The sequence below is a fragment of the Colius striatus genome, chromosome 6 (assembly GCF_028858725.1).
Source record: "Colius striatus isolate bColStr4 chromosome 6, bColStr4.1.hap1, whole genome shotgun sequence".
Taxonomy (NCBI): Eukaryota; Metazoa; Chordata; class Aves; order Coliiformes; family Coliidae; genus Colius; species Colius striatus.
Window position 1 is genome coordinate 32,108,054 of NC_084764.1, and position 27,824 is coordinate 32,135,877.

The window sequence follows — 27,824 nt, forward strand, 5'->3', positions numbered from 1 at the left end:
GTCTGTTGCATCTTGCCAGGAATCACTGCTTCACAATTAGGTCTCTTCAGTGTACCATGATCCAGAACCAGCTCACCAACTTCAAAACTTTATATGCAAGAGTCTTGCATTGAGCCTATCTTTGTTTCTGAGCTAGAACACAATGGATGGGGATGCAGAGATGTTCTCAAGCCGTGCATTTAGGAGCCTCTTTGTAGAAGTGCTCTAGCACTTTACTCTAGACAAAACTGATTGAAGAGCTTGCTGTCACAGGCAATTTTTCTTCATTTGCAGCTAAAACATATAGTAGTCTTGAACCACTTCTCACTCCTGCTCTCTAAACTTGGACTGATGACTTTCATGTCAAGAAAAATCCAGCCTTATCACACCAAGATGGAGAATGAAGTCTCACACAATAGCTCTCAACAAGTTCCATTCCTCCTCCCTGTATAAATGAGTGGAGAACACTTTGTTTAGAGAAAGGTGGTTTGTGTGTGGGAAACTCAAACACCTGAACTGCTACAGGATCCCTTCTCAGCAGGAGCTGTCAGACTGCCTCTGCTTCCCCTCTAAGATGAACATCCTAACATCACTAAAAATAGAAACTCATCGTTAGGTTTTATAAAAATAATGTCTGGGAAAAAATATGGCTTAGATGTAGAACTTTAGATCTTCCAGAGGAGATGAAATGGATTTAAAAGAACACATTTCTTCACAGCCATGGCACCTTGGCAGAGCTGGTTCTCTTCTCCCATGTTGTTTAATTGTATAAGGTCTAAGCAAGTGTCTTCTGCTATCACTCAGTCAAAGCATAAGTTCTATTTCCTTCCCATCACCAGACAAAAGGCATAAGGGTTGCATTTTTGTTTTTGTGTGCCTTTGTATGAGTTAAACAATTTGTTGCTTAAATTATTACCATTTTAAACCAAACTTTTCTGAATTGAGATGTTGTTTTACTTAAACAATTAATGCATTTTGAAACAAGAGGAATAGGCTCAGCCATCCTACTGACACTATCTGAAGATCTTGGTCCCCAAGGAGCCAACTCGCTGTTCCTATCACACCATGTTTCCAGCAAAGATATCCCCCCAGCTCACAATGTGTGGTGCACAGGTATTGCCAGAGGCATAAAACTTCCCCATGTGCCATGGGGAACATCTGCAAATTTCCCAGGCAATGTTTCTAGCATTTCTGGAGCACAGTGGAGACCAGGCATCAGCATGGGGCTGATGTGAAGCATGAGGCTTCACAGAGGTGCAGTAGTGATCACATCAGTCCTGCAGTCCCCTGGCTCTGCACACAGGGGTACCCCCTTCACTCCCTGCTCTGAGATGGCAGTAAACAACAGGAACCTCCCTGCTCTTTCCAATAAGTGCAATTGACTTGTGCAGGTTTGTCCCTGGTGAGCCACCCTGGTCATCTAGTCATTCCTGTCAGCTTACATCAAATGTGATGATGGTGCTGACTTCACAGCTCAGCTACTACTGATGATTAACTGGAGTGGGGAGAGAGATGCACTTCACATGGACTGTCAAAGAAATGGTCTTGCATTCTGCCTGCCCTATGGAGACCTCTGATTCCACAAAAGGCTGTTAAAAAGCAAACAAAGGGAGAAAAATAGAAAAAAATAGATGCTGTATGGGAACACAGGAGAAATAAGGGCAGCTGTGGCATAGGGTCAAGGACACTTAATCATACCTATTAATACAAAGGCATAACCTTTGCCTCTTCACTGCTCCTGTCTCATTCCATCTGAGCATCAGAAGTTTTTCTTCATATAATGAGCTCTGACCATCATTTGTGGGTCTCATTCCTCAACTCCATCTTCTAAATGGTCTCCAGAAACTGTGACCAGACTGAAGACCAACTCAACCTTTTTTTTTTGTCTGAGCTTAGATAAGTGTTGTTAGTATTTACCTATGTATCCAACCATTTCCCTCGCTGGTCTTCCTATAGAGAATACTGAGTGGATAAAACCAAATCCAGATGCTTTTGATCTGGCCAGGAGTCTATGTGGTCCTTCATCCTGAATTTAGAGCCTTTCAGAGAGTCACAGAATCCTTAAATCACACAGTCTTTAAAGCTCATCTCATTCTAACTCCCCTGTTATGGACAGGGACATCTCCCACTAGACCAGGTTGCTCCAAGCCCCGTCCAACCTGCCCTTGAACACTTCCAGGGAAGGGGCAGTCACAGCCTCCATGGGTAACCTGTGCCAGTGTCTCACCACCCTCACAGGGAAGAACTTCTAATGTCTAAATCTACCCTTTTTCAGATTATGGCCATATAACTACATAGCTTTGTAAAAAGTTACAGAATGGTAGGGGTTGGAAGGGAGCTTTAGAGATCACCTCATCCAACCTCCCTGCCAAAGCAGGTCCACCTAGATTAGGTCACACAGGAACTTGTCCAGGTGGGTGTTGAAAATCTTCAGAGAAGGAGATTTCACACCCTCCCTGGACAGCTTGTGCCAGGGCTCCCTCACCTAAACAGTAGAAGTCCCTCAACCACTTTCTTGTAGGCTCCCTTTCTTCTCTAACCCTTACAACTCAGTTTCTCTGAGTTTAACTCATAGGACAGAGCCAAGCTCCCAGTCAGGAACCAGCTCTCCTCAGGGCTAAAGATAGAGAAGACGACCATGCTCTACCTGGCAAAATTTCCTGGTCACCCCTCAAAACATCCTGCACAAACCAGCAGATTAAGGGTTCCTCTGCCCACAGCACCAGGAAATGAGGACTGTCAGCTCTGAACTTACCCATCCTTTCCACACCTACTCCCAAGAGTGATAGTCCCTCACCATAGGAATGACAGAGCTTTCCATTTCCCCACACACAGCCTGTGCAGTTGCACAGCCATCTCCAAGCTAGTCTGATAGGGCAGGAAGGTGGCAGCTACCAAAGCACCACAGGCCAGAGGACATGGCACTGCACCATAGCATAACCACTGAGAGTTACAGTGCCGCATGTGATGTACTGGAGTCATGTCAGGGCTGGGGGGCAGGAATTGTGCCAGAGGGAAGATGTTTGGATGGGGAGGCAGCCAGCCAGAAAGAGAGCTGGCAGGAATCACTGCCAGTTACCAGGCTATCTAAAATTACATGGAACATCTATGCACAGTCTGAAGCACTACAAGCTAAGTACTAGGCAGCTTCCTCACTTGTGCCAGCAAGATACAAGACATGAGCAGGTTTGGTCTTATCTGTTTCAAGTGAAAAAAACAACCAAAACATATTATGATATCTTTGCCTGAGTTATCACAACAAAAGTCTCACCAGGCTATAGCCACTGGCCCAGGAGCCAGCATGGAGGCATCTGTTACACAGCTCTTTCTCTGTCATGGCTCTACTCTTCATGTCCAGAGCTGGGCAAGGGATTAGAGCACAAGTCTGATGGGGAGTGGCTGAGAGAATTGGGATGTCCAGTTGGAAGAAGAGGAAGCTGAAAGAAGACGTGATCACTCTCTACAGCTTCCTGAAAGGGAGCTGTAGGAGAGTAGGAGTCTATATCTATAGCAAAGAATGATAGGACAAGAGGAAATGGGTTCAAATTTCACCAGAGGAGGTTTAAATTGGACATTAGGAAGTAGTTTTTCACTGAGAGGGTTGTTAGACAGGCTGCCCAGGGAGGTGATGGAGTCACTCACCCTGGGGATATTCAAAAGATGCACAGATGAGGTGCTGAAGGACATGGGTTAGTTATTATAGTTTAGTGATGGGCTTGGCAGTGTGAGGCGAATGATTGAACTTGATGATCTTAAAGGTCTTTCCCAGCTGTAATGATTTCTTCAGGCTGCTCCCATAATTCTCCCTAGTATGATAAAAATGTCTTCTATGTTCACCCAAACACATTTCAGACTGTGTGTTTCTGGGGCTAGACAAAAATAGACTTAGTTCCCCAACCTGGTGAACTGGGGAACAAACCTTGCTGGTAAGGAGCACAGTTACACTGTATGAGAGGTGAAGATCTCTCACATTGTCTCCCATCTGCCTCCTTGGGAGCACCACTGAACCCATTTCCTAGGCAACTTCTAATAGTATTAATAAAGTCTTTCCCTACCTCAAAAAAATAATTTCACATTAAAAAAAACCCCAAATCTCTCTTTTTCCCCAACATTATTAAGGTTAATCAGAAAGCATCGATCTGCCCCTCATGACAGAATCCCAGAATGGTGGGGGTTGGAAGGGCCTTGCAGAGATTACCCAGCCCAACCCCCTGCTAAAGCAGGTTCCCCTCTATCAGGAGCACAGGAACCTATCCAGGCAGGTTTGGAAGACCACACAAAGATTTTATGGTTCCATGATTCTACACAAACAAGTGAACAAATACACAAACAAAAAAAATCAAACCATATTGATTTGATTCAAAACAACTGATGGGGACCCCACAAAGTACAGTCCCCACTGAAGAGCAAGTCAACCAGATGGGGGTGGACAATGTCACCGTGTTGCAGACCACTGCATGAGGACTCATGATGCTTTACAGCTAAACATACACAGTCCTGTCAGAGTCAGACAAACTTTACCCCTGCATCTGTACAGGGATAGTTACATGACTAAAACTGAACAGATCAACATCTTTGATGAAGGAAACAAGGAGTCTTTATGACTTAAAAAAACCAAACTATTAGATTTTCTGGCATTCACAAGTGTTTTAACCCCTTTACTGGAAACATCTGAGGAATGAATTTACAAGAATTGTAGAAATCACACAGAAGTATGCAAAAGAGCAAAATCAGTCAGAATATTCTGGGGGCTGGAGGCACCCTGAGGGCATTCCTGCCTGCATCTTTGAGTATTCAGGAGGGAAAAAAAGGCCTCTTCTATAAAATCCATATTCTACAGATTCAAAGATGTAAAACTCACAGAAAAAAAAAAAAAGATCATCTGGGGAAAAAAAATCCTGCTTAATACAATGACACCCCTCTGTCAAGGAGCAGAAACATGGTAATTTAACATGTAAAAGCAATTATACCACAGAAATTGAATAGCTCATGAATGCAACATTTTTAAAAGATGTTTTCACATACTCTGTGAAGAAGCTGTAAAAGCAGAAGGAGAGTTTTTAGAAATATGGTTGTTAGCAGATGAAATCTCAGCCAGTAGTAGGCAACAGCCAAGGAGTAGGAGCATTATCACTATCATCCCTAATTTAGGAAAACATTTTGAAGAAATTGCTCCAGCCAAATGTGTGTAACATTTGGCTCCAAATGAAATCTCACCTAAACCAATATGTTATCAGCAAGGCAGGATGGAATTTGAGATGCTTGCTCTTAAAACCACTGAGCTTAAGTTTCTCTTGGTTTCATCCTTCATAGCTGCCTTTGTAGGGACAGTGCAAAGGGAAGAATTGCTGTGCCTTTTGGGGCTCAGCTTTCTCTTTAGACCTCTGAGGGGCAGGGTGAAGGCTTCTGGCTTCAGTATATCCTTCCAGCCTTATGGAGTGTTTCACTCTCAAAAGCTTCTGCACCACTCAAGTCCTCCAACTTAATTCTGTGCATGTTGCACCACAGGAAACGGCTGCCTTAGCTCAGGCTCTCACATAGCTCATGCTGGCATTCAGCTCAAGCTCTGGCTTCGAAAGCATCCTGCAGCTTTCATATCTTCAGGGCAAATTTAGATCTTTTCCGTGCTTTGTTGTAGAGATTGTCACATTGCAGAGCAATTAAAAATTAAACATCAGCAATATGGCAAAGATGAAAATACAGTTTCTGTCTTAGGGACAGGCAGTATTTCCCCACTATTCCAAGATGTTTTGCAGTATCTGACTCCTTCCTGGGAAGGCAGGCCTTCACTGCAGCATCATGGACAGCAGCTTTGCAGGCTCCTCTCTGCCTGGATAACCCCATCTGTACATTCAGGGTGTGCACTGCTCACCTCATCCACTGAGAGCTCTGAATTGGAAGCAACAGGATTCTGCTGAAAGATACGTAGTTATTTCCCATTCATCACAACAGACACAATGCAAGCTACCCTAAAACTGTCTGCATTCCCATGGCACTGTTCTGGGCTTGTCCAGAGGAAGGGAAACACAACGTGGCACTTTTTCACCTGACATTCACCAGTGGGGTCAAGTACCTGTCTGTCAGCTTCTGCACATACTTCCTTGTTGTTGTGACTGCTGCAGACTGCTTGGTGACACCAGCCCCAGAGGAGCACCAGTTGGTCCACACATGCTCTGGACAGTGGCTCTGCAGTGCTGCACTGCTCACACACAGACACTAGAGACATCCAAGGCAGTTACTCCTAGCATCCCTGTCCAAGGCTGATGGATGACAGTAATACCCACACACAAGCTGCACATTTCCCACCTGAAGCATCTCAGCCCCCTCCTCTGGTCCCTCCAGCCAGCTCTGTCCATCCTACAGCCCATAAGGTTCCCCTATTTCCATTTCAGATGACAGCACTTCAGCAGGGACAGACACACACGAGTATTCTATTTTCATGTGGTCAAGGCAAGGGTTATGAGCAGCAGCAAAAGCACTATACAGCACAAAACAGAGCTACAATTCATATTGACACTTGTGGATGAGAATCACACACTGAAGTGAGAAAGCTTAAAAACTTCACCTCCACACATTTCTGTCAGTTTTTCATACCTGGCTCTGCCTACCATTTCTGAAAACAGTTGATTTAAAAATACAGCATATCCATGTACCTCCAAAGAGCTTAAAAATAAGGGCAGGAAAAGGTTCTAAAATGTTAATGCACAGGAAGCTCTTTGCAATGCAAAATTATTAATTTGTGCAATGACTGCATAATTAATAGTTGTTCTCATCTCATTCACTTTTAAATGTATTCCCATGTTGCACAGAAATTGTTGGCTAATGAACTAAACAGTTTGATGTTGATGAATCACAATTTTGCCTATCAATATTAAAATATTGCCAGAGGTACATTTTCAGTTCAGGTCATGAAAGTTGAAGTTGTAGTACTGTCAAAAACATAGAAATCATGTTTTCTCAAGCCTCTATGCAAAACCAGAAGAGTCCAAGTTTTGTTGTCAGATTTGGGAGTTTTTGGACGATTTCTATTTGCTTTCTTCCACTCAAGCAATGACATGAACATAAGGTATCTTGCAAAACTTCAGACTTGTCAATAATAGCATCTGAAATGAAGAAATCCAGTTACTCGGGAAACCTCAAGTCAAAACTAGTTTGTTCCTTGGACTATGATTAATGTGATAAGTGATACCAGATGGTAAATGCTTTGGGAAGCCTCTGCTCTCAAAAGTGTTAATTACTTTCAAAACTGCAGTGAAAGGATAACAGGGAATAAAGAGGTTCCAACCCAGAATTCAGGGGACAGGAATGAGGGAAACCTCAACAAAGGACTCCACGGGGATGGGGGCTCCCACCCAATGTGTACCTTCAGGCAGGACCAGGACCCTCGTGGTGGGTCTTCTGGGACAGCTGATGACATCTGAGCCACCCCACCTGCCTGACACATGCTACCACCACATACCAGTAAAGCCAACTCCTGCCTCCAGAGGAGGAGGGAAATTGCCAGTCCAAGAGAGTCAAACTCTTTGTGCTGTGATAAAATGCAGAAAGCATTGACCTAGTAAGAGGTAAGCAGCATACTTATTCCTATTTTGGCATCATAGTGCCTTTTACACACACTGGTGGCTGGTAGCCTTGCAGTGGTCATAGCTCTGACTTCAGTGGCAGCAACATTTCTCCATTAAACACATGCTTACTTGCTGGGCCAGGCTGATGCTGTGCTGTTTTCCAGGCAGCACCATGGGCTTTGTGCTATGAGAAGTGTATAAAGAGAGTAGAGGAGACTATGTGGCTGCTAAAAATAGATTGGTAGGCAAATTTTGTTATGAGCTGAGCATTTCAGAAGAAAGAAGAATAGGTTATATCCCTTTTAACAGCTTGGGAGACCACCGAGGGATCCTTTTGCTCCCCATGGCAGAAGCCCCCGAACCCTACCAGGGCAGCCACTTGCACATGTAGTCATGCCTTGGATGTTTTTATGGATCTAAACCAGATCCCAGCAGTAACAGACCCCATGACACATGTGCATTTTTTGGCACATCTGAGAACACTGTAGTCCCTTGCCCCATTTCTGGAGGTACAGCTGTGTCACCTTGGCTGGCCTTCACTGCAAAACTATCACTGGGCTGTCCAAGGGACAGTATATTTGGTTTGACTCATGCTGTGAAGGCAAAAACAAAGACAAAAAGGGAGTTCCTGAACCATCAATGGTCTCCAACAAGACATAGCGGTGCTAAAAGCCACACTAATCCAGCGAGACGAAGTAGGTTCCATGTACATCTGCTCTGCAGGTCATAAGCCTGCTTCCAAGTCTGTGAATGATGAAAATGCCAAAGTGAAATCCACAGGAGGCCCAAGGTTCTGGATGGAAGCTCTTGAAATGGAGTGCTCAGACGTTGGGAGCCAAGGAGGAATGGAGCTGAGCTGCAGAGCTCAGACATGACAAAATTAGAATTGCAGCCTGCTGGACTCTGACAAAGATCCATGAACAAGGATGGGGGAAGAGGCTGAAAGCACCTGGCTGCCTGAGGAACACTGACTCTTTGGAGAGCTCAGCCAGGTCTGGGCTAAAGTAGGAGATGGAGTGCAGTTAGATAACAGTACTAGTGACAAAAAAAAAGTAATGTCTGTTTTGCTGAGATTTACCACTTCTTCAGCAGTCACCAGCAGCACAGCTCCTGTTGAAGTGGTCAACATTTGGCAAGATCATCTGTCTCAAAGTCAGACTTGTGGACCAATGCCCCATTTCAGGAATTAAAAAGAAAATAAATCCACAAAAATTAGAAAATTCAACATTAAGGACAATAAGAATCATCATCACTGTTCATGTTGGATGGAGACTTCACAGGTGCAAAATGAACAGTCCAACAACAATCACAAGGTAAAGCAGATTGACATCCCCAAAGCAATGAGAAATTGCTGTTTCATTATGAATTTTCTCTGAGGAAGCAACTGCATCATGAGATGCCACAAATCAAACATCTGCAATAAATATAAACTCTCTCCCCAATGCCCACAAGCTGTGGCTGTGACGGCTGTCATGGCACATGGCAGCAACGGCTGCTTTGTGAAGGGTAAACCAAGGGGATCTTCATGTCCAAACAAGAAGATGCCAGGATCCAATATTGCTGACAAATGCAGATCTATCAGGTTGACAGCCCACAGTCCCACAGGGAATCAGGAGGGCTCATTGCAACTGTTTAATTTACGACAGTACGTGAAGACTTACTTGGATTATTTTACAAGTGGAAAGAATAAGTCCCAAAAGCAAGTCTGATGAGATGTCCGCTATTTCTGTGATTTCACTGCTCAAAGGGTCACATTGCAGAAAAGTCACTTCTTCTAAAGGCATCTACAGAAGTGAGCCTCTGGACCAAGTGCAAAAACAAAGTGTTGTTCAATGTACACTTCACACAATTGAGAAGGTAATATCTGAGAGCAATTATACCAACTGCAATCTTGGAAAAATGTGTTTTCATCTCCATGAAACATTAGTTAAAACTTGAACAGTCATCACCAATACCTCAGAGGACTACAGTATTGTCTCAAAAGCTTTAACAGAAAAGGCTGTTCTTAAGTTTCACAACCCTCGTTCTCCTTCTGCAATACAGTGAAAGACAGAAAAAGCTCTTTGCTTGCATACCGCAGCATCCAGCAGACTATAAGCCCTTCAGTGTTGGCAAGAATAGTGTTGTCTGACCTGCTGTGATTTCCAGGCACTCACCCAGCCTTGCATGGGCCTCAGCTGGTTTAACTTCCACTGAGAAATGATCAGTCACTGCTCAGAGTGTGGAGAGGATGTCAGGGTACTGACCTCTCCAGCTCCCTGTTATAAAGAAACACTGAAAACTCTGAGGAAGATCAAAGCCCAAAGGACCTTTCAGTACTACGTGCCAGCATTTGCATTACAGCCTGCCCACACCACCTGATGAGATATTTTGGAGCAGGTGCTACAGCAGTCCTGGGCACTGCTGGCAACAGCTGCCTGGAAAGCTTCCCTATGGGACTGTCAGACAAAAAAATGAGGAGAAAACATACAGCAACGTCTGCAGCAGTGATGGTTTGCACAAGCCTCCAACAAGGCTGCTGTTCCTCAGTGATATCAGCTGAAGTCATGCTCCGAGTCCTTTGAAGGGAAGATCCATTTCACTCTTGGGATCAGCAGAATGCAATGGAAAAGTTGCATCTCCTGGACAAACTGCTACACAATAGGAAGAAATAGTGGTGACCTTGTTATTCCAGAGATGTCTTGTGGCACAGGGCACCCTTGTCACATGCATCACATTACTGATATTGTGTCCCTGCTGGCCACTGTTGATGGACCATTCCCAAAATCCAGCTGCAGTGCACCTTCCACCCAGATCCCCATAGCCACAAGTGCTGGGGGAACACAGACCTGTCCCACTGCACCTCGTGGCATGAGAAAGGCAGGAACAGAGAGAACTGCTCAGGCTCCCATCTTCTGCACTCCTGAAGCCCTTCATCTCCACCACACCTGCAGAGGCACCCAGACCCATGGCCTGGAGCAGCCTGTGCTCCACCCCACCCCTCCCCCCACTCTCCCTCCAAGGTTTTCCTGGCTGACTGTTGAAGTGTTTACAATTTGTTGCCAACAAATTGCTGCCTCACTACCATCACCAGGGGCCATTCTAGCTGGCTGCTGTTAGGAACATTTAGTACCCATCCCCCTATGCAAATCCAGCTCTGAAATAGAGGCTTCTCAAAGACAGAAATTAGCATGTCTGTAAGTGCCTAACTAGACTAACACCAGCAAACCACTTTTAGAAGTATTAAGGAGTATGGAAAATTTCAAGCCTCAATATTTTACTCCTAAGGATATTGTAATTCATATAAAACTTCATATCAAAATCTCAGATTGATTTACAGCTACTTCAGGAATTACTTTTCATTGACACCATTACCAACGTACACAGTAGTGACGTGTGTGTAGCCTTCAGCTAAATCTTGAGGAGAGCACTGTACCAAGTACCAACTGTGCTCAGGAAAAAAACATTTCTGTCCCAAACTGCTCATCATCTAAGTACATCAGTTAGAAAACAATGTGGCATGTCAGCTTATTGCCTTGAAAGATTATACGTTAACTAATCCCTTCAAATATCTGACCTTGTTCAATAGCACTTTATGAAATTATTTCATTAAATAGAAACTTAATACAAACTGTGACTGTGCACAACAAAAAGCAGTCTGTAACATGTAAAACTGTCAGTGATGTTAGAAGGCAGCCATGACAGCAGAGAAAGGGCTGCACTGCCCTGAGCTACTAAAGGCATGGCTTAAGAAGTTTACAAGGCAAGAGTATTGAAATTAGTGGAATGTGATATCTCCTAAGGATAAGATAAACTACTTAGTAACACCACTCTTCACGTGGCATCTCCCCATCTTCTGAAGCACTAGAGATTCAGCTCTGGGATCTCTCACTTCCTATCAGGTGAGCTGCATCTACAATTAATCCACTAGTCTCATTTATCATAGAGGAAAGTTTGCCAATCATGAATGAGTAATGAATGGTTTGTCCTACTGAGCATTTCAGCCATCTTTCAAAGACATTGACAATAACAATGTTATCAGTCACTAAACTCAAGGAAAGAGGGAGACAGTAAAAAGTCAAGGTACAGATTCCTCTACCGACATTTGAGTCCCAACATCTCTGAGCAGCACTAAAATAAAGCCACACTGCACTGAGAGCCAACACCACTCACCAGAATCCCAAAGGAAACATCACCTGATGGGGGTGAGGATCACACCCCCCTCAAGCCCCAGAGCTTCATCTTCTGTGGACCAACCAACCCATCCACCGGCTCCCAGCTATTTAGAGACATTGAGTTTAGATATAAAGACTTCAAATGACAGTTTACCCCAGGGCGAGCTGCAGTTCTGGGTAATCACAGTCAGTCATCACGACCCGTGTCTTACATCTAGTCTGTCTTTGTCAGGTTTTAACTTTAACTGACTGGCTTTTGGTAGACTGTATTTCAGCTAGGTTAAAAGAGCTATTAAAAGATGTTTATATTTCTAGCTGCCAGCCCTGCAAACCTCTCCAAGGTTCTGACAATTGAGCCAAGTTTCTTCCTGGGTATAGGAGAAGCACGAGTTCCAAATAATAGACTTTACATGCTAAACTTAATCTTCAGTGACACCTGTGCAAACAAAATGCCTTCAAAGTCGTTGCTAAACTATAATTGACCAGCCATGCAAACAGAAACAACTGAAAATGTAGAAGACAATTCAGCTCACTGCTCCCAATGCATGGAGTCTGCAGCAGAGGTAAAGAACAAAAAACCAAAACAAAACACAGGCAGGTTTTATGTCACTTGGCCATCATGAAACTGCTTGCAGAAAAATAATATATCTCCAAAAAGTGTTACTTTAACACGTTAGTGCATCCATTTCCCTCCATCAAGAAGCAATCCATAGCCATGGGATTACATGGGGATGGTGCTGTGGCAGTCAGCCCCTGCAGAGGCAAGAGGACGAGGCACAGGGCGGCCAAGGCAACTCCTCAGAGCCCTCACATCCAGTTCAGCCCTGACAGCTAGAAGACAAGCCACACCAGTGTCCCCAGCATACCTTCACTGGAACTGGAGGTTCCTGCCCCAGGGCCTCTTGCTGCTCATCTGCAACATCACCCCCACAGACTCAGCTTCCACTGACTCTGTAGTTTCCACAGAAGTGCAGTGTGGCCAATTATTTTGTGACTGTGCCTCTGAATTGCTGTCTCCTATTGATAAATTGGCCAAAAAAAAAGAAAGCAAGGAGGGCACTTCCCACCTTCCCCATGCCTTCGGGCATCAGCTCACTCAGTGCACTGAGCTTTCCTGCAGCAGAGAAAGGAGATCCTTTGAACAGGGAGTGAAGTGCTGCCCATACCTAGAAGAAATCTTAATTGGATATAAGAAAAGATCTCATACATTCAGTGTAAAGAAGACTAAACCACTTAGAAAAGGATCAAACAAATTCTCTGAAGTGCACCAGTATCATTTGATCAGCACTTTGTGTCTTCAGACAGAGATGAGACTTCTTTTTTCTTTATTTTGAGAAAGAGATGCTCTAGATGAACTGCAGATTTGGGCCCTACTGTGCCCACTTACATAAGTAGAAAAGTATTACCCCCACTACAGGAATTACTGGCCTCATACACAAAACCTATCTACACAAATAAATGATTCATGTGGTTTAAAATATAGAGCTGGAGGATGCATTGCAGCCTGTGAATGAGGGAAAGGCTGGTTTCATCAGCCTCAATACCTGAGAAATGCAGTAGCATCTCATCCTTTTCCTCATACCTTTTCCCACTTAGACCAGGGAGCTTCAGTTCAGCTTTCAGGACAACTCACAGATCTGCAGCTGGCAGCAGCACAGGCCCTTCAGCCCTCAGAGCCCCCCACGGCATACTGCACCCAGTACCAGATGACTGCTCCCCAGCCTGGGATGCAAAAGCAGCTCCTGAGCTGAATACTAACAGCACTGCATGTCTGACATCACTGCTGAAATAGGATGACATTTATTGCAGCATCCCTGGTTCTGCCTGGGCTTTGCTGTGGTGGGAGCTATCCCTTGCTGTGTGTCCTTTGGCACTTGGCACTGCGGCGGCCCCTGTACAGAGCTGGGCCCTCTCAAGGCCAGGACTTTCAAAGGCAGTGGGAGATGCCTTATCCCAGGCCTTTGCTTCTTGGCTCAGCAGCTCAGCTTTCCTCAGTAGAAATGGTTTCCATTGAGAAGGCTTGAGCTATAACCTCCATTGCTGATTACCAGACCTAACAATCCTGGCACAGATGGAAATCACCTGCACCACAGCCAGAAAATTCCTCTAGAGGCTTTGCCATTGTGAGTGCCCCACACTCACACAAAAAAGTTCTACTTAAACACAAGGAGAGACTCCTTTCATGTTGAGGTGAGGGAGCCCTGGCCCAGGCTGCCCAGGGAGAGTGTGGAGGCTCCTTCCTCAGAGGTTTCCAGACCCACCTGGACACATTCTGGTGCCCCCTGCTTTAGCAGGGAGTTGGGCTGGATGAACTCTGCATGGCACTTCCAACTCCTACTATTCTATGACTTTACATTCAAGACTAAGGAAAGGAAATTTAACATTAACAAAGAATAAACCCCTGACAATTCCCTTCTTGAGTCAGTACAAGTGAACCACACTTAGAGAATAAAGGAAGAAAAGGAGCACTTCTCTACATACACAGAAGTAAATACACTACCAACCTAAGATGATATGATATCTTCTGAACATTAACAGTATATATCACAGAAAACTTCCTTAAGACTTGCCTTCCAGCCCACATACACTTCCCATCTGCCCATACAGAAGAAGCTGTATCTGGCAGGGCTCAGATTATTCATCTTCATATATGCCAATCTTGGAACCTAGCAATTCACAGAAGACTTTGTTTCACAAATATCTGATCCCTCCCAGGAGCCAGGCTCCCTCCAGCCTCAGAAATCATCTGTTAGCCTAAGACACTTATAAATGCCTATACAAGCATAAGGGGTTATTTTAGAATAAACAAGCCTCGCTACTGTCTCCTGACTTACCTTCTACAGGAAGACAAACAAGACCTAAAAAACTATAGAGGAAAAAAGGTAGGTGAACTCAGTTTATATAAAGCCTTTGTGTTTGGTAGTGGCTGAGTCAGTAGGCATCTGGTGAGCTGGTTTATCACACCTGTGATAAATTTCGCTGGTTTAGCTCACCTGTAAACAGTCTGGCCACCATGTGCATCTCCTTAGTGGCTGAGAGTGAATTTATAGAGTACTGGAAGGCCTGGAGGTCTCTGAAAGCAATTTTGGGTGAGGTTGATCCTTCTGGAGGATGTGGTTCACCAATAAGCCCTTCCTCCTGCAAGCCCTTCCTCAAGCAGCTCAGCCTGGGGCAGGATGATGTTCCAGAAACAAGGTGCTTATGTTGCTGAAGAGATTTTGTCATCCTGATTTTTCAAGAATGTGGTTTTAATGTTACAACCCTGTTTGCACTGAACCACAACCCCAGCAATGCTGCTTACTGTACAACGGCCCTCAGTGTTGGACTTGGGTTCCACCAATAGGCTCTGGTTTCTGCAGGTTTCCCCTGCATCCTGCACACTAGTCCTGAAATCTCATGGTGTTTGTTGCAGTTTTTGTTTATCTGTATCACTACTGTGTTAAAAAATCAATGTGCTTTCTTATTATGAAGACACAAGAGAGTAAAATTCACAACAAGGTCAGTAGAAAAAAATATTTCTCCTTTTCTATCATTCCCCCAGATGTGGTTCTGCACCCAAGCTTTTGGAGCATTGCACTTCACTCACCAGTAAAGAAGTGGTTTAAGATGAGAGGCAGCTGAACCCTCTGCTCACCTCTGCAGGAGGAGCAACGCATACCAGGGGACCAGCAGCAAGCATTGCTCAGAAGTGCATGACTGGGAGTGAGGCATTTTATCCTCTGAACAAGCATCCCTATAGAAATGACCTGCCAGAGCCATTCTCTGTGCCAGTAGTGTGTTGACACTGACATCCTCAGTGGTGTGTTGTGCAAAGCAGGGCAACCATCCTTCCTTCCTTCCCTCTCCTTTCTTTCCCTCTTTCCTTAAGCTGTGCCCGGGATAGCCACAGTGGCCAACTGTGTGTCAGGGACAACCCCCCTGGAGCTGGGGCCAGCGCTGTCCTGGTGCAACAAGCCCTGCAGCTGCCAGCATCCAGCTCTGTAGGAACACACACAGATAACTCACACCCAGGCATGGCAATCCCGCACCAGGGCATGGCAATTCTGCACCTAGACATTGCAATCCTGCATCTGGACATGGCAATCCTGCACCTGAGCACAGCAATCTCATTGATGTGCATGGGCAATGCCAACCCCTGTGTGCATCTCACACCAGCACTCATAGCCCCATACCATCAAGCAGGTCACTCACAAAAAACACTGAAGCACAGTGATCTCTCCACTGTGCACAGATTCTTGCTTCTCACGTGAACAGCAACAAAACCTTGGCACAAAAGGCACAAAAGCAATACCACGTATCTGAATAATGTGCAGTCAGGTTGTTTATTATTCTTTAAGTCAAACTGCAAAATTTCAAATTTAGTTACAACTTTAGCTTCAGTTTCTGAGAAACCGCATGTCAGGGCAAAGACAACTTCTGAAGATAAACAAGGGTACTTGGGGAGTAAAGAGGCCAGGAGTTCACCTCTGCACTCAAGTGCATCTCTGGAAATGTGAGATAAATCTGGTGTGAAGTGTAAGATTACAGCTCTGCAGTTGGAGAGCAGCTGTTTGCAAGAAACCAATGTTTTGCCCAAGATGGGATGTAGATTTGGCTGGATGAGTACTCTTCCAGTGAGATAAGGTGGATGAAGGCACAAGATGAAGTACAGTCCTTTTCTGTTCAGGAGTGAGATCCTCCAAGACATCAGCTGCTACTTCCAGCAACACCAGAAAAATCCTCAAGGCTAACACTTAAGCACGGTCCTGGCATGGCCAGACAGAGCTGTATTTTCTGCCTCTTTTATTTTGCTCTCTTGTTCTCAGCATCAAACTGTCACTCCATGCTAACAGTCCCCCCAGAGAGCCCCAAGAATGGGCTGTACCATAAAACTCTTAACTTGGATTTTTCTTAGGATAAGAACTCTGTTGTTTCCCAGATCCTACTGTGTTTGAATCACTGTGTCATCTCTTACGCTCTTGACAGATACAAATGGCACAGATCCATATGTCAAACAGTTTGGTGCAGTTTGATCAAAGGTTTTGCATCAATATATGTGGAAAGTTGTAAAGGATTTGCAAAACATCAGTTCTGTGGCTGTGTGCTCTTTCCTCACTTGTATTCTGCTTTGCACCTGTTTTTCCTATCAAAAAACCTCCAGCACAAAGAGGGCAAAAGAAAACCTCAGATGACAAGATGACTTTCCTAAGCTTTTAGTCTTTACATAAGTTAACACAAATCAGATAGTGAGAATGATTATTCATACCCTTAAAATATGCTGTATTTAAAATCCTTTCTTCACTGAAATGCCAGAAAACAGGAAAAAAACATCCATTTCTAAAAAATGTGCCCTCAGCAGGAAGTAGGGCTGCCATGCTGACAGTTGCCAATCTCCTTCATGGTGTATGTATTCCATGTGTGTCTGCAGTTATGTAAACAGGATTGCTTTCACATGTTTGCAAACTAACCCCAGTGAATGGACTGTAAATTACAAACCAGAGCTGCTGTGGGCTGAAGAGAATTGCCCTTTGAAAGGATGTTGATGCTGCCCTGAACTCAACGGCTCTCCCATGGTACCCAGTCCCTGCAGGGCTTCAGCCTTCCCTGCTGTTGTTCACTCTCACTCAAAACCATTAACACAGTAATGAGGAACTATGGAGTTACTTTCCTACCAGGAGAAGTTCTGAAGTCAAGCCTCACTCCTTGCAGATGACAGTACTGATGGTTATTACCTGGCATTAGCAGAAACACAAATGGAACACCAAGACACTAAACACAGGACTCTGCAATAAAAAAATCTGTCAGGTTATCACTACTAAATGGTCACTTTCCCTGCCTAAAACTCTCAATTGGTTCAAATAACAGTAGAGAGTTTTCTTTATAATGAATTCAAGGACAATTAGCTGGAATCATCTAGTGAAACCTAAGATACCTCAGAGGAAGTGTTATGGCTTGCCATAAAAATATATACACTTCATTTGTTATACTCAAAATCTTGTTACAGGCAAAAGGGAGCACACATCTGAGGTGCCAGGAATTTATTGCTAGTCTAATTAACATTTTACCAGCCTAATCAAAATATGAGAAGCAGGTATTATTAGTCCATTTAGGGCAGCACTAACACACTCCAAATTATCTAATCCTTATTTGAAAAATCATTAAAAACACAGCTAAAACCTTTGCAGGTAAATCCCCCGGTGTCTCTGTGAGGGGGAGCTCCTGGGCTGGGGCTCTGCTCCTGCCAAGACCCTCAGCGACCCTGGCCTGCTGGGTCCCTCCTGTGCTGTGCTTGCCCACGTCGCAGTTTCACTAATTATGGGGTCACAGATGGCTCACACCAACCAGCAGCTCTTCTTGTTGGCACTAGTAAGTAATTATCACAGAGGAAGTTAAACTGCAGCCAAAACTCAGGCAACAGGCACCCACCCACCAGCCGCTGCCCCCAGACCAATGCACTGGCACTGTCTAATGCCTCACGAAGCTAAGGGAAGGGCTGAGACCTCTCAGTGGGCACAGAGCCTACCAACAACAGTAAAACTAAAACTAATGAGATACTAGTTAAATTAATTTGGTGGGCAAAAACATCAAGAGCTGAGCCTTTGTAAAATACTTCAGAAGCACTCTCGGGCAAGACGATGGTGATGGCTGGAGCTGGGCACACACCTCTCTCTACCTTGTTTGGTTGGCAGTGAGGAGTGACCCACACACAGGCATTCCTCCTGCATGATGCTGCCAGAGCCTTCCACGTCAGCATGGATCTGCTTCCAGAGGAAGAAGCAGCAGCTCCAGACACACAGAGGCATGGCCAGTCTGGGGCCTGGGGCCACTCGCCTCCTGCACAAGCCTTGCAAGGGCCCCCAGTAGACATGACAGTGGGAGGCCAGGACAGCACATGAGGACAGGGAGATGCTGGTGTGACAGCAAGAAAGTCACCAGCCAGCCTTCTGCCTCCAGGTTGTATTCCCAATTAATGGTGTACAATGTATAAACCAATCAGCCAGGTGTTGTCAGATGTGTAAATGGGAGTTTGGAAAGCCTCTCACTTAGCACTATAGTGTTGTATCGTAGACCTAAGCTAACTGATGATCACTAATCTAAAGATGACCAAGGGACTGAAACATCTCTCTTACCAGGAAAGGCTGCAGGACCTGGGGCTGTTCAGCCTGGAGAAGAGATTATTGAGAGAGGACCTCATCAATAGTTATAGGTTCCTAAAGGGTGGGTGTCAGGAGGATGGGATGACACTTTATTCTATGGTGTTCAGTGACAAGACAAGGTGTAATGGACATAAGAAGGAACACAAAAAGTTCCACTTAAACAGAGGAAAAACTTTGTTGTTGAGGTGAGGGAGCCCTGGCCCAGGCTGCCCAGGGAGGGTGTGGAGGCTCCTTCCTCAGAGGTTTCCAAAGCCATCTGGACACGTTCCTGTGCCAGAACCTGCTTTAGCAGGGATTTGGGATGGATGAGCTCTGAGGGCCCTTGCAACCCCCACCATTGAGAATTCTGTAATTGCTGGACTAATGAATCACAGAATCATAAAATGGTAGGGGTTGGAAGGGACCTTTAGAGATCATCTAGTCCAACCCCCCTGCAGAAGCAGGTTAACCTAGATCACGTCGCATAGGAACATGTCCAGGTGGGTCTTGAAGACCTCCAAGGAAGGACACTCCACTTAGAAATCTTTTAAACACAATATACTCAAAGCTTTGGCCCAATTGTTTTGGCAGCAACATTTCAAAGATCATACCCTGTGCAAGTCGGCTTGTTGCATCTGAAGCAAAGCCTTCATAGCTGCCTCGAGGAGTCTACTCAGACCTCTGCTCCAGCTACAGCTCTGGGCTACCCACGAATTCAGATGAAGGGTAGAAATTTAAATTTTGTCTTTTAAGAAATTCATACTGTCTAGTACTATCGATATCAAAGCAACTGGATGTAAATTTGATATTCAATATGTATTTTCTTATGGAAAATAACTCCAAAGGGATGACTAAATTACTTTGTATTCCATTTTATGGATTTATGACTTTCTCAAATGTCACATAGATGGATTTGCCTGCCTCTTGTTTTTCACCCTTCCAAGGTCAGGAAACATTTTCAGTGGAAGCTTACCCGTAAACAGACAAGGATGAAGCTTTTTTATTTATTTATTTTATAACAAAATATCTGTAATGAACAGCATGACTGTCAAAAGTTGCTGAACAGAACTAAAAGTAAAACACTAAAGTAATTCATCATGATCTGTTTCCATCCCAGAATAACTTTTATTCAACCCCACACAGGGTCTTGGACCAGTCAATAACCTTGATGAATGCCAGAGCCCAGCCAGGAGCAGACAGGCACCTTCTCCCATCCAACATGGTGGCCCAGGGACTCGCTCCGCTCTCACCTGGCCCCACATCAGCTCCATGTGGCAACTCACAGCATGAGATTTATCTCTTGGACTCGAATGCAGCAGGAAAAGATAAGCCTCTGCAGAACAACAGGCCCAGCAGCACAGTGACCTTACCTGTTCCCTTCATTAGAGGCAAGATGGTAACTTCCCCAAAAATAATAAAGAGGAACTACTGGAAAGTCAGCTCATCCCCAAACAGACTGGATTTGGGGGACGTTGATTGTACTGGAAACAATTTGGGAGCATGTGTAAGGCCCCAAATGATTCCTTGCTGAGAATCACATAGGTGAAATGTTTAACATAACCAGGTAAGTGCAAGCTCATCTTCCTCCCAGCTCCAGACATTTGGTTCCCAGTACTCTCTGTTTCAGCCCCATGTCTGCCTGTAGATCCCTCCTGAGAGGATCCCCGAGGAAGGATGTTTACTGCAGCCCTGCTCCTTGGACAGCACCAGCTCCTGCTCAATGCTGGGGCTGAACAGAACTAAAAGTAAAACACTAAAGTAATTCATCATGATCTGTTTCCATCCCAGAATAACTTTTATTCAACCCGACTCACTGCCACACTGGTTCCCATGTAGGGATCTGCAGAGACTGCTCCTGATGTTAAAAGTACGGGTGACAAATTCAACTCCCAGAGTGTTTTGTCTCTCCCATCTATCTCCATTTTTGCCAAGCTTGAGTCTCTTGTCACCAGGAGAGGTGCTTGGGGAACACCTCACTTTAGTTTTGTGAAGCTACTGAAGGCAAAAGCCCACACATGAAAAAGAATTTCAGTGGTGATTTATTTCCTTAACACATTTTGATGGGAAAAATATATTTGCAATGACTCTGGTATCCGTGAGAACAACAGTGGGAAATGTAAGAGAATCAAAAGAGGCTTCAGCCAGTAGGAGGACTGGAAGAAATCAGGTTCTTAAAAAAAATATCTATATACACAAATGAGCTGGTTATCCCACTTTTGAAACAACTGAGACAGCAGTCAGGGGAAGGCTCCAAGTACCCTTGTTAAAATACACAAACGGCTTCTCATGTAAATCTCCCTTTTTCACTGCCTCATTGATTCTGAATGGGGTGTAAAGATGAATAATGCTAAGAGAAATTTAAAGCAGAGGAAGATAAAACCAAATAGGAAAAACTAAACCACCTCTTGTGGAAGGAAAAAAAAAAAAGATAAGATGACATGAAGAAGAGAGCTGTTAAAGACAGCAATTTCTTTTTTTTTCACCTCAAATACTCACATTCACCATAGATATAATCTGCAAAAGCAGAAAGAAACACCAGTTCCTCACACTTACTCTATTATTTCCTAAATATTTTTATTGCTTCAGACACAGGCTTGCAGATGGGGAAGAAGGCAAAGATGCTTGATGTGTCACTCATCACATCCAGCAAGACACCCTTCACTGCTTGGGCTGGACTCCAGCAGGGTAACAGGACTGGAACCAAGACGGTCCCCCTCCTCACAGCCCTTCTCTCTCTTTGTTGGACACTAGCAGGTCATCAGGTCTGTCTCAGTGTCTTGCTGTGCTCCAAAGCATCTACCTACTCAGCAGCCAGTAAACAAAGAGGTATCCCACACCTCCAGTGGAAGAAAGATAAGGAAGATCTAATGTAAAAGCATACTACTGATACAGTGCACATTCCCTTCCTCTTTCATTTTGGTTTGGTTTAGTTTTTTTTTTCTCTTATTTAAAGCATTGTTATGTTCTTGGAAACCAGAACGTCTGAGTCAGAGGTGGACTGGATTTTACTATGCCACCAAGCAAGGATAGAATCTAACAGAAAAAAAACCCTTTCTTACTTTATCCCTAGTTCCTTCACAAAAAGAAATGATCAACATACAACCCTCTATGAACCTCTGATCAACTCTGTTCCATTCCCTTTTTTAAAATTATATTTATTTTAAGGAATCATGGGGGTTTGGGTTTTCAAAAACCCCTCCCAGCCACCTGGGCTGCATATGACAGAAGGCACCAACAACACAGATCCTGGGGCAAGGTCACTGCAAGAGCCAGACTATGCTGCTTCCCACGGGCTGGAGAGATGACAAGCCATCTGGGATGTTTCTTAAACTGGCCAAAAGAAGCTTGTTAAAATAGAAATCTTGGGCAACTTCACTCAACATTCACCACTGTCCAGATGCACTCAGCTTCATAGTGGCCAGTGCTACTGTGAATGGTAATATTTTATCATAAGTGACAGTCATTGGCCATTGTTTCATGTCACAAATACACTTTGTATAAAGCAGAAGGAAAATGCTCAAAGAACTGCAAATGTCTTTTGAAAAGATCTTTAATAAGAGCCTATTAAAGACACTTCATTTTGCTCAGCAGTTATTACTGACATCAGAACTAGTGGCAAGAACAACTGCAGGCCTTCAACCCTGCAATATCAGCTGGAAGCCAACCATATGGTGACCACAACCATTCTCACAGATTTCAATGGCAGAGCAACACAGGCACCCACCTTACTGTCAGTATGGTTTAATTACATTTGAAAACAGGCCCCAAGATGCATGCCCAATCTTTGTTAATACTTCCTGCAGTGGTTTGCTTACACTCGCCATCACTGTCAGCGTCTGCTTAACCAGCTCAAGGTGACATATTGCAGCTGGAATAGTGAAACATGGGAAAGGAAAGCTTTTTTAACCAAAGGGTAGTGTGTGCCTTGTACATGGTCAGTAACAGGATCATTGTGTAGTGGGATCTCTTATTCTACTGCTCCATGTCTACTTGCGCACATTTCTCTTCTGGAGACAAAACCATCACTCTCTTAGCAGCTGAATTCTCCCTTGCCGTACAGTCCTTTAAAAATGACTGCTAAAACAATTTAAGACTCATTTTCCCTAGATCCACCTCAAGGAAACTTTGTAGCTGGCACAGCAGGACACCAGGCTTCACCCCCCAACTTGCTCCTCATTATGGATGCTGGAAAAATAGCTACTCAAAAGCAGCAAAAAGGCAAACACAATGGGTTACGAATAGAGAAGGAGCAAGAGGCCCTCTGTTCATTTCTGCCCAGGCCCCCAGCCCAACCACCTCACACAGTCCCCAGTTCTCTCTTCTACGTCAACAGCTCTGCAAACATACGATGCATTTTATCATCCATCACAGACACCAAATAGGTTATTCCTTTCCTGTTTCAACAACCAACCCTCTTTTATCTTAAAACACATTTGAAGTCCATTAGGATATCTGATACCCCCGAGTCCCAAAACGTCACTTCTAGGCTCATATTTAATGCTCTTTCCTGAGAGATAGTTTTTCACAGACAACACCATCCCTGGACACCTGCAGCCCACCCAGCTGCTTTTACAACAGGAGCCAGAGGGGCTTGTAGACCAAAGAGAAGTCCTCATGGTCCTCTACAGCCTCTGCCTGTCTTGCAGGGCTGACACAGCTTTGACTCGTGTCTTCAGTCCCGCCACCACTCTGCCTTGGGCCCTGCTGCTCCCTCAGGCCCCAGCCCATGCAGTGCAGCCCCTGCCACACTCCATAGTTCTGCTCTTTGCCCTGGTTTCTTCAGGTCTGCAGCCTTGTTGCCCTGATCACAGACACGTTGTCTGGAATTAGTCAAAGCCCTCTCACTCTCATCTTGAAATGCCAGCTGCATTCACCTGCCAGAGCAAACAGTTCCCAGAGATCAGCTCTTTCTCCTCCTCTCTACCAGAGCAAATCGGGTGCCCGCTCTTGCTCATGACAGCTCTGGGTTGGTACAGGGGTAATTCCTTTGGGGGCAGGATGCAGAAGGTTCATCTCCACTTACAGTAGGTGTGAAGCCATGACTCCAACTCCTGACACAGCACAGGCCACAGATGAGCACCCAGCAGGCTCTGGGAGCCCAGCCCTGCCAGAAGCTGTGAGGGCAAGGCCCAGGTAAATCCTTCACCCCAGGAGCAGGGGCTGTGTTTTGCCAGTCAGGCCTGTTGGCAGTCCAGGAACGCAGCAGCAACAAAACCCACACGTTCCTCTAGCACAAAAATACTTCTGTGTGGGCTGAGCTGCATGAACGCTCCTTCCGCAGCAGCAGCTCCCCCGTCACGACAGCACAGACGTAAAAATAGCACCGCACCTCCCGCTGCCTCTGCGGGGGTCTCAGTCTGACACGTGCAGGGGACTGAGTGGCTGCCCCAGTGCTGCGAGGGAAGGGAGCCCTCGTCTTGCCCTCACTCCACATCCAAATCCTACCCTCAGCCCACACCCCAATCCTGCCCTCATTTCACAGCCCAATCCTGCCCTCACCCCACACTCTGCTCCTACCCTCACCCCACATATCATTCCTATCCTCACTCTACATCCCAATTCTGCCCTCACCCCACATCCCACTCCTATTCTCACCCCACATCCCAATCCTGCCCTCACCCTACACCCTGCTCCTACCCTCACCCCACACCCTATGCCCAGTATGTAGGCCTGAAGGAAGGCAGCAGGCAACCACAGTCCCCAGGCTACTGCGCTCTGCTTGACATCAAGCCAACACGGGCCATCCTGGTGGTGTGGCAACAAAGCCAAGTCCTTAATGCCATGGTAGGAAACCAGTTAATCTCTGAATTGCACCAGGTAATGGATAAAAAAGCAAAACAGAATAGAAAGAGGTAACTATATTCTCAAAGGCTTCAAAACTGGCATTTCATTGTGGTTCAGAGGCTGAACACTGAGCTTGTCTAGAACAAGTTTGTGTTACAGCAGCAACAAAGAGTCAGAAAGAATGAGGAAAAGATGAAGGAGAACCCTTTATCTAAACATGCACATGTAAACCCTCTGTGCATCTTCTGCAAGTCTCTGCCATGCCATCCCACTCTGCTTTGACAGGCAAGGTGTTTCAGATAATATTAATATACCCTCAGACATCTTTTTCCCTCAGCACGAGAAACATTTGGGACACAGAGGGGCTGTGCAGTGTACCTGGGCTGTGTAGAGTACCACAGCATCCAGGCAGTTGCTGCAGAGCCATTGCCAGCAGTGCTGCTGGCCCAGGCATCACGGCTCACCAGGGCAGGATGGGCAGTGCCAGTCACCACTGCAACAGGCTATATAAGGCAGCCCCTATGCCAGCTCTTACACAGACCTCAGGCTGAAACCACCTCCCCCCTGGAGACAAGAACCCAGGGCGAGCCACTAGAACTTTTCCTGTCAACTCAACAGGGTCTATTCCTCCAGATTCCTCTTGCTACCCAGCACAGCATTTATCATGGCTCTTACCAGAGCATAACTGGTAACACGGAAGGGAGCTCTTTCAGCACTGGCTGGTGAGCTGCTGCAGGAGCCCTTCTCTGGCAGAGACACAGTGGCCCCAGAGCTCAACTCACACCTCCCTCATGAGTGAGAACTGAAGCATTTACTCTCACCACATCAATGTTAAGGAGAGAGAGCATTTCATGAACTCCCTCTGCCATCATGCAAACTTCTGCTGTGGCTTATTTAGAAGAGTGAAAGTAGAAAATATTTCACAGCTGGATGGGTTTTCATGGAACAAACACAGGAAGAGCAGAGCAGAACAAAGCACAAGACGCAGGGAGTGCTGGAGCCAACGGCAGTCTGGGAGGACTTGCCTTTTTCTGCCTTGCTCAACAGAAGGTCAGAGTTTGCTACTGTATGGGTAGAGGAAAGGTAGTCTCAGAGCAATGTGTCTGCATAAAACCCCAAGTCAGCTGTGTCACCTCTTTGAGGAGATGCCCACATCTAAGCTCATGTCTCAGTTTCCTTCAGTCGAATCCCTGGCAATCTGGGCAAGAAGCACACCATGCCATGTGCTGAGCACACGGGCAAGTCATGGACAAAGCCTTGCCCTTGTCTGCATCCACTGCCCCAGCCTCAGCTCTGTGCCAGCCACAGCCAGAACAGCAGCTCCTGCCCAGCCCTGCAACCACTGTGCTGAGGAAGGCTCTGAGCCCCATGGCCAGTGCCAGGAGATGCCCCGCACCATGTCTGGTGCCTGCCTGCAGGCCGAAAGCTCCGGCGTGAGACTGCTCAAAGCATAATGGCTACTGGAAAAAGTGTAGTAGGTAAGATCAAACTCTGACTTTCCTCCAGCTCCCAGCAGCCAAGGAGCTTCTAGCAACGAGTGTGTTGGGAGCTCTGCCCTGAGGCGTTGGCTGTATACTGGCTGAGGCAGCCATAGGGTGAGAGCCCTTGGGCTCTGCCTCTGCTCACCCAGCACCCAGGATGCCGCTCTCAGGGGAACCATGGAAACAGAATCTCACAGGGCTGGAGAGTGCAACCTTTGCCACCATCTGCAACTGGCATGAACCATGATGTCTCCCTGAGACACTGTCTGTCCCACCATCCCCCTCTCCGCACTATTCAAGCCAGGCTTTGCCCTCGGGATGGCAGACATGGGGCTGGTGCTCATTGTCATTGCACTACAGCCACAGCTCAGCCTCTGCCACAGCCCAGCAGTGAGGTGCTGAGGTTGTATACACCCCACAGAACCAGACACTATTCCAAACACCAGAAAACAGGAGCATATTTCTCCATGCAGCCTCTCCTGACACCTTCTCATGCACTGTAAACCAGTTCTAGTTTGCCTAGCAGGCAGCAGGAGCCAAGGTGCCAAGTGCTGTACCTCTTCTGGTGCAGCACTATCTGTATTCCCTCAAGCCGCTGCATTTAACCTGTCCCTTATTAGCCAAAGTCCCATTTCCTACATCTTAAGCACTCAGTAGTGTTCCACAGTGCCCATTAGACAGCAGTTTTGCCTAATTGCTGCCATGCTGGGGAGAGGGGAGGGTGCACAGCCGGTGCCACTGTAAACCCTGACAGCGGGGCAGGCACTCACACCGCTGGAGCTGGAGCCCCTGTCTCTCTGCAAAGCCAGTGCACCATTAATAATGCTGCCTCTATTTCCAAATAAGAAACAGAAACACAGCTTCAGCTCTTCTGTGTTGCAGGGATTTTTAAGTTCAGTTTATTGTAGCCTGTCAAAACTGTTATTTGCAATTTTTGTGCTGCTGTGTCACTTTGAAGAATAATCTGGATCTTCACAAGCAGGCCAGACTAGTTATTTGTTCATTTAGTGTTAGGGAGTAATAGGGACAGAAAAGATACTTGTGCACTACATTAGTCTGCTACATGAGCAAAAACATACAAATATACTTCCACCCTGTCTTGGAAGCAGCATTGATATCCAGCACAGCTACAGACAAACGTTTATCCAGCACAAGCAACAGGAACTACAATGCAGCATGTTCTAAAATAGCATTCTTCATAGCTGTGCTTTATAGTGCAATTATTCACCAGAGATGACTAACTGTAGTGTCAGGTAGATTCACTATTTAATGACTTGGGAAGCTTTTTGGAATATATTTTATGAACTGCTGTTTGAGGATCATCAGGTGGATCTGAACCCCAGGTTACATTTCATGAAGAAGCTTTCTGAGAAATCTACATCTCTTTCTCTTTCAAGAATGTTTTTAACATAATTGCAAAACAAATGTTCTATGAGTTTGCCTCCCACCTGCCTGTTACAACTGTTATCAACCTGACAAAAATGCTGGACACACATAGTGGTTGGAATCAATGATCTCAAAGGTCTTTTACAACCAAAACTCTTCTATGATTCAATTTTAAATTGTCTCTTGCTTTGTTGAACTGTAACACAAACAATGTACCTGCAGAGAAAGAAATTTTTCCCCTAACAGGGTGGTGAAAGCTGCAGGTCACAGAGGGGAAGCACATCAGCTGTCAACACATAGCTCTGCACACCCTGACAGGCTCCCCTGGGATCCAAAACGCTTCTGAGAAGCAAGACATAG